The following is a 7,642-nucleotide window of genomic DNA, read 5'->3' on the forward strand; positions in this document are numbered from 1 at the left end:
TTCAAAGAAGTTCACATTTTTAATAATCTCCAAGAACTTTCCTACTAAAGAGAAGACGGAATACCTCAGTCACATTCTGAATCTGTAAATTTCCGAAAGGAAACTCCAGAAGAGAGCTTGATCTGACATTGACAGAATAACACAAGATTTAACCAAGAAGGGTAAAAGTGGAGTGAATTTCGATCACAAAGCAGGTGAGAAGCTGATAAGAAGCTGCATCCCCATATCCTCCCCACCACAACTAAATTTCTTGCCCTCCTCAATTCAACATCTCTGCTGTTTCCTACAGAAACGTAACAAAACGTTCCTAACATTTCTCTGTGGTACTCACAGCATACTCCATTTATTATTTAGCGTTCATTAGGAGCCACTCAGAGACTAACTCTAAATTCTACACAGCATCCATTAAACACCAGGAGATAATGTGCTTCCTTCTCTAAATTCTCTCCTCTGACATAAAGTCTTTTCTATCACAAAAAATTTTTCAGAGAACACACATTCTTAGCCTAACTTCCCAATCTAGATTCTCCATAAAGATAGTCTGGTGGCTTTTCATTAATCCCTTTCTGGAAGTACAGAGGTCCTTATAACTAGGAAAAATCATTCATGATCAAGGGCCCTTCATTTAAATCTTGCTGACCTCACACCCCCCAAAAAAATTAGAGCAACAATAATCTTTCCAAAACTCATATGAGAATTCTAAAATTATTAAAGGAACATAGATTTGTAGAGTTTCCATCCAAGAACTAAGAATTTAGTCTGCTCTCCCTTAAAACAATTCTGTTACTGATTCTACATACTGTGGAAATACTTATTCAACCTAGAATGACCTCTAGGCTGATTATTTTTTTCGACAAAGAAGTCACAGAAATTAGGATCATGACACTAAATCCAATGAAAATAAAATGAGTAAGAACACTTAGTCCCCAAAGTTTCCAAGTTGGGAGAGAAAAGGAAAACATAATGGAGTTCCCAGAATGTTAACTTTTCATTTAAATAACTCAATATTTGAATGATTCCTACACACAGCTTTTTTAACTCTTAGTACATGCAGTAACTAACCTCCTAACCAAAGATAACAAAACTGTTCTGAAAGAGACCCCTTGGGTTTTCTTTGGATTCTTCCTAGAAAGCAAACTCTCTCGGGACAAATATCTGACTTCAAAATCTGAGCATCCTCTGCTGGACATTAACCATTCAACAGCAGAGTTGAAAGACGTCCACTGAGAAACAGGCTGAGGGGAAGGAGGAGAAATAAGTATCAACCAGAAGGCAAAGCGGACAGCAAACAAAATTTTCTATCAAGAAAGGAAAAGAAACTGTTACTGCTACTCTCGCTAAAATGATACAGACTTTGAAAAGCAAAACCAGCCACAAGATCGCATGGTCCCTTGACTTCTGAAGTCCCCAGAGACAGAATCTATATTCCTAGGAAGGAGGGATTACAGACAACCAAACGGCAAACCACTGACTGGTAAAATGAAAAAAAAAAAAAAAAAAAAAGTGAACTGGTAAATGACAAAAAACGACATTTAAAGATCTGTCGGGGATATGGGGAAAAGTCACATCCCAGACCTCAGCCTCAGTTTCCCTACCCGAAAAAGGCGAGAATGTGACACTTCGCTCCGAGGAGCGAGAGGGCCTTGTTCTACATGCCTCCACCTACTCAAGGGTCCCTTCAAAGGCTGGACTCAGAGGGGATCCTCAGTGCAATTGAGTCATGACACCCAGAGCATTGGGGGCGGGGAGGGGGTAAGAGGAAAAGGGGGAGGGTCAAAGCGCGCAAAGCTCCATCCGTTCCTAGAAAGCGATTTTCCCCACACACTGGGGGTGCGACACCCGCCCTCGACCCCACATCCCCTCCCTACCGAGCCACACCGGGAAGCCCCAGCATCTCTCCCTCTTTCCGGCTTCAACCTCAGCTCTCCGCCGCCTCTCCGACCGCGCCCCCGAGCCCAGCCGCGTAGCTCCTCCTCTGGCCGTGACTCCGCGACCGAGCCGCCCGCCCACCCGCCGGCGCCAAGGTCTTCGCAACCCGGCGGCGGAAGGATGCCGGGCCCGGCCTCCCAGGCTCCTCCGGGCCTACCTGCAAGGCGGGCGGGGGCTCGGTCGGCTGCCCAGCGGCTGGACTGAGCCACAGAGAGGAAGAAGAGGCAGGGAGGTAGCAAGGGATCCGCTCCACCGACCAGCGGGAGAAAGCAGCTTGAGCGCGCGGCCTCGCGGAAAAGTCAGGCTTCGACCCGGTGCCGCCGCCGCTCAGGAGACATCAAGCAAGAAGACGGCGCAAAAGATCACCGAATCCACGAACGCCCCAGACATCAAAGCAGGAGCGCCCGAGCAATCGTTCAAGGAACTACAGTCGAGCGCCGAAAAACAGCTCCGCTCCGACTCAAGGTCCGGCTCCTGTCCAAGGCATAAGTAAACAAGCCCAGATCAGAAGCCATGGAGTAAAGGAGCTTGTGCTTTTGCCATTTTCTGTGTTGGTTGCCGGCTGTCTTAGTTATTTAGAGAACCGAAGTTGTTATTGGGAGTGTTGAAGATCAAGTCATAGCACAGTAACACGTTGTCTAACTATAGGTGGGCGACTGCCTTAGGGACTCGCAACATTATTTATCCCAATTGAGCAAATTTGGCTCTTAGTTTTCTCACAGAACAGTGAGGTGAATAAAAGATATACAGAAATATATATATGATATATATGATCGAGGCACGAAGAGAGAATCCAGACTGAGGAACAAAGTGAATAATGTCTATTTAAAGCTCCAATTTGGCTCCCATAAACATAGCAAAGAGAAGCTGGGAAAATTCAGGGTTGAGTGGTCTGACCTTAAGACAGGAAAAAACGTAATACACGTACTGCTTTCCTCTTGTTTCCCTCCAAAGGCCGAAACCATGGGTGTGCTTCTTACTAAATGAACAGACGTCTCTTTGGGTGCAGAACCTGTCAAAGCGTGTTGACATTTTTGTCGTCACAGTAGCTTCTTTCTGAAGTCTCTTAGTAGACAAACTAATATGCTTAGCGCAAATATGGATTAATATGTACACCCTGGGTGCGATTCAGTAAATCACATAGATCCCTACAAATATGGATTACCAAGTGTGGGCAATAACACAGTTTATCCTACCTCCTCCTAAGAAGGGGGGAGACTTGGAGAGTAAAGGTGTAAAATGGAAACAAGATAGTCCCAGCTCTTAAAGAGTTTATAATCTAATCAAAGTGAAAGACACCTCCCCATCCTTACAATATTAGCTTTATTTATAATTTATTGTAATTTTTTAAAAATCTCCTTTAAGTCAATGAAAATACTTAAGGGACAACTTGTATATATAATGGAGGATAAGACAGCACCCATAATATGAGGACAAAACACAGGGCTTTCAGGTAGCCCATGGCATAGTAGTTGAGTTTGGCAGCACTGGTTCTTGGTTTGGATCCCAGATGTACACCTACACAACTCATTAGCCATGCTCTGGTGGGGACCCACGTATAAACTGGAGGGAGATTGGCACAGATGTTGGCTCAGGGCTAATCTTCCTCGAGTAAAACAAAGAGGAAGATTGGCAAGAGATGTTGGCTTGGGGCAAATCCTCCTCAGCAAAAATACCCCAAAACACTGGGGTTTTGTTGTCTACCACTGTTTGAGGAAACTTTTTTTTTTTTTTAAAGATTTTATTTTTTCCTTTTTCTCCCCAAAGCCCCCCGGTACATAGTTGTGTATTCTTCATTGTGGGTTCTTCTAGTTGTGGCATGTGGGACGCTGCCTCAGCGTGGTCTGATGAGCAGTGTCATGTCCGCGCCCAGGATTCGAACCAACGAAACACTGGGCCGCCTGCAGCGGAGCGCGCGAACTTAACCACTCGGCCACGGGGCCAGCCCCTGAGGAAACTTTTTAAGTCAGTAAAAAATAAATAAATAAATAAAGATTTTTAAAAATTAAAAAAAAAAAAGCAGCTGGCCCTGTGGGATAGCAGTTAAGTTCACACATTCCTCTTTGGCCACCCTGGGGTTCACCGGTTCAGATCCCGGGTGCAGACCTACACACTGCTTGTCAAGCCATGCTGTGGCAGGTGTTCCACATATAAAGTAGAGGAAGATGGGCATGGATGTTAGCTCAGGGCCAGTCTTCCTCAGCAAAAAGAGGAGGATTGGTGGCAGATGTTAGCTCAGGGCTAATCTTCCTCAAAAAAAAATAATAATTTAAAAATAATAATAATAAAATAAAGTCAGTAAGCATTATAGCAACGTTTATGAAAGTCTAAAACAAAAGAAAAAAATTAATAATCTGCTTCCAAAACACAAAGTTTTAATTTGTTCATGTTCCCCTGCAGTCCTTGGAGATATCTTACATAATTTTTTAAAGTTTAATTTAAGCTGAGATACAACACTGTTACTGTTTTGCATTATATCGTTTCCCTATTAAGGTCTTTAGTAGTTATTTTTAACAGTTGCATAATATTCCATTGAGGGGATATACTGACCATGCTCCCCATCGTTGAATTTGTATGTTGCTTCCAAACATTTTCTGCATAATAGGTATTGCTGCTCTTGGAAAGAGGCAGTTATAACTTTATTATTTATGATTGGGACCTATTGCACATAAACAAAAAGAGTAAGGAAGCAAGGTAGCTGTTTATTTCTCAGTCACGTAAAAGAAATCCAGAGATGTACAGCCTAGGGTGAGGTGTGGCCGTTCAGTGTCAGGGACCAGGCTTCTGTCTTGTTACTTTGACATCTTCAGCAAGAGGCTTTCATCTCAGGTCCGAGACAGCTGCTCCAGCTCTAGCCATCATGTCTACATTCCAACCAGCAGGAAGCTGAAAGAGGAAAGGCATGTCTCCTAGCCATAAGGACACATCTTGAAAATAGCACAGGACATTTCCACTTATATGCCACTGACCAGAATTTAGTCACACAGCCACACCTAACTGGGAATTAGCCTTTATCCTGGGCAGGCGTGTACACACAAAAGTCAGGGACAAATGGAAAAGGGGACAACTAAATAAGCAGTCTCTGTCACATTCCTGGAGCCAGATGAGGAGCGTGCAAATAGACTTTCCTTTGCTGTCATCCCAGGGCGGAGTTTCTACTCCTAGAATACATGCTCTAGAGAAGATTCCTTCTTGGGGAGGCGTGTGGGGCATAACTTTCTAGAGTTACAGCCCTCATTCAAATTTGACCCAAATAACAACATTATTTTAAACCTTGATTTCAGTGAGAAAAAACAAAGAAGCTAATTTCAAGGCTACAAGAAGTTTTCAGTTTTTCAAAAGCTGGAGGCTTTTTGGGGGAAAAACACCTGAAGGTTATGCAAATATGAATCTAAAATCATCATCTGAAAATGGAGATATACGAGCAGCTTAGGCTAGCCTGTGAAACCATGGAAAAGATGGCTTATTCTGCAGGCAGAGCTGCAGCTCTACAGGTAAATTTCTTTAGAGAGCCGTTTCTTTTCGAGTGTGGATTTAAGCTTCAGTGTGACAGCAAACTACTGCTTGTTCTTATGGAGAAATCCATTTGGACGGAAGAGTAGATCAGTAGATCGGGAGGAGAAACCCTCAAGTCTACAGGAAACTCCTCGCATTGGACGAAGACCTGAAAAAAAGAAACCAGGTGGGCAGAAGTAAAGATCATCCTGGGATGTACCACTGATGCCTATATATTGGTGTTAAGACTCAATAACTCATTATTACTTTGATTGTTGATTATCGTATTCTGATAGGATTCTTCTGGGGGAGCTGCCCCCTGGAAGGTAAGATTTCATTTCCCCTGAGGTAGGGTGACCAACTGTCCCAGGTTGCTGAAGATTAAAAGGTTTCCCAGGACACAGGACTTTCAGTGCTAAAACTGTGACAGCTCCAGGCAAACTGGGACAGTTGGTCACCCACGAATGGACCTAGCCACTGTCAATCATGTGGAAAGAATTTGGAAAGTCTAAACCAGAAAAAGAGGATTGGGACATCTTGACCAGAGAAAATTGCCTGGGATGAAGGGTGAACAGAGGGAAAAGGAGAGAAGGGGAGGAATCTGTTCCTTATCTTGGCTCTGGACACTGAGAAATGTCTATCACACTCTAGGTGGTAGAAATCAGGTCTGAACCTAGGATGAGATAATTCCGTACCAGTACCATGAGTCATCTTGTTAGGAAGACCAGGAACAGGAGTCAGGCTTCAAGCAGCCAAAATGATGAGCCAGTTGCAGCTTTTGCTGTTGCAATTCTATTCTGTTCTTTTGTAGCCTGGTCTCATGGCACTGTGGGGTAATGTATACACTTTGGGCTGGATGGGAAAGGTAGAAGCAGTGTTGTGAGGTGGGAGCAGCCCAGGGAAGGGGAGAGATCCCAGAACAGCAGGTAACCATTGACAGAATGATGGATGGCTCTTCCTTCTTTGGAATTATTGATATGGGATAAATTTCCAGTGGTGGAATTTATCAGTGGATTGAAGTGTATGAACATTTTAAGACTCTAAAATGACAAAGGAATCAGCCCTTCCATAAAGATAGCGGTATACATAAGGGTTAGAAAAGTCTCAACAAAATGATAGACTTTTAACGTTTGGCTGGGTAAACATGGAGATTCCTTTCAAACAGACTTACTGGAATTTACTAACCTATGATTTCAAGGTCTACTTTTCTTGCTCCTGTTTAGTAGCTGGAGATTTTTCTCTCACCCATTTGATTGTCACAAAGGGGGTCTTAGATGGTAGTCATAGAAAACAAAAAGCCTGTGAACTTGATGTTAGGGAAGTGAGGTGTCCCCAGCCTCCAGCTAGTCTTTCTCCTACCTTCCTTCATTGCCATGCTTACAACCAACACACTCCTGCTTGATTCTGAGTCCCTGATCTCTTATACCCATGATTTCATAAAATCTGGGTGGGATCTTGAGAGCACTATGTATGGGTCCTGAGGACATGTGCATGCACAATGGTTAAGACCCCTTGACTTCTTATTTTCTTGTCTTCCTCCTAACTTCCCCTCCATTGCCAGGGAAAGTGACTGCTGAGCCCGGTCCTTGAGTTGTTCTTGTTTATTGTTTCAGGGAGGAATACAATTGCAGTATGTCATCTGTCTAGCTTTTATTTCATCCCTCCTCACCTCTTATATGTCTTCACTCTGTGACCCCATTGAAATTGTGTTTTGCTTTTTGTCCCTAAATTAGATTAATTTGCTATAGATCCTTTACAGTCCAAGGATCAGGAAGGAAGCTCCATTTCTGTTCAGTTCATTTTAAACTAAGGATATGTTTATAGTCCCTCTTTTGCATAATTTGGAATTGGTAAACCACTGATGACCCAATATTATGGCTTTCCCTTAATATATCCTGGGATTTTGCTGTCTTGAAACATCTAAGGGCAAATCTGGAAAACTCCTCTGCTGGCCAGATGGAGTCATCTACAGGAAGATGAGGCTTACATAAGACAGTCAAGACAAATCCTTGACTCTTTCCCGAAATGGTACTAGGAAGACACTATAAATTAAATCCACCATAAGGAACTCAAGAGAAGATTTCTCAGGTACTTATAAAAAGCCTCTATAAGCAAACCTTTTTGGCAATTTGGAAACACAGACCTTGAGCCCTCCCCTAGATCATTTTGGGGGAAAGTCTGAGCATGGACTGAAAAAATCCTGGCCTCTAAAAATCCA

General features: G+C 43.2%; 1 protein-coding gene across 15 annotated transcripts in view; it reads right to left on the reverse strand.

Annotated features, from left to right (window-relative positions):
* The window catches only part of AMBRA1 (autophagy and beclin 1 regulator 1), a 159,467-nt gene extending 157,093 nt beyond the window's left edge, over positions 1–2,374 (reverse strand). For 3 of the 15 annotated variants that reach the window (XM_014861278.3, XM_014861281.3, XM_044750630.2), the window contains exon 1: positions 2,087–2,346. The gene's annotated coding sequence lies outside the window, so the exon portion shown is untranslated. Of the gene's footprint in view, positions 1–1,868; positions 2,025–2,086 lie in introns of those variants that run through there. The other 12 variants (XM_014861284.3, XM_014861282.3, XM_044750635.2 and 9 more) reach the window with 9 other exon arrangements.
* Between the last annotated feature and the right edge of the window lie 5,268 nt (positions 2,375–7,642).

Source organism: Equus asinus, chromosome 17 (genome assembly GCF_041296235.1).
Source record: "Equus asinus isolate D_3611 breed Donkey chromosome 17, EquAss-T2T_v2, whole genome shotgun sequence".
Lineage (NCBI taxonomy): Eukaryota > Metazoa > Chordata > Mammalia > Perissodactyla > Equidae > Equus > Equus asinus.